The sequence below is a fragment of the Penaeus monodon genome, chromosome 15, assembly GCF_015228065.2.
Source record: "Penaeus monodon isolate SGIC_2016 chromosome 15, NSTDA_Pmon_1, whole genome shotgun sequence".
NCBI classification, from domain to species: Eukaryota; Metazoa; Arthropoda; class Malacostraca; order Decapoda; family Penaeidae; genus Penaeus; species Penaeus monodon.
In genome coordinates, this window is record NC_051400.1 from 39,931,316 (window position 1) to 39,931,689 (window position 374).

Below are 374 nucleotides of genomic sequence, written 5' to 3' on the forward strand. Positions count from 1 at the left end.
TCTGTCAAAGCATCCAGCCTTTGCAGGTCTGACAAACTCTCACAAAGTGTGTCATAATGTGAGCAAACTGTACCTCCCATTCACATCCGCATCAGCTGTCACTCTTTCCCCTCTCTCTCTCCTTTTCCCCTTCACTGATTGTCACTCCCCTCGCCCTTCTCCCCTCCCTTTTACCTGGTTCCCCTCTCCCCTTTTATTAGACTTTCCACCTCCCACCTACGTACGTTTCCTCCTTTTTTCTCTCTTTTTTTCAGTTTTTCTTTTCATTTTGTTATTCTTCTTCTGTGTAGCACCTCTCTCTTTCACCTTTATCTATTTTTAACCTTCCGCTCTTGTTGTTTTTTTCTTTACTCTCGCCTTTCCCTTAGGCAGTT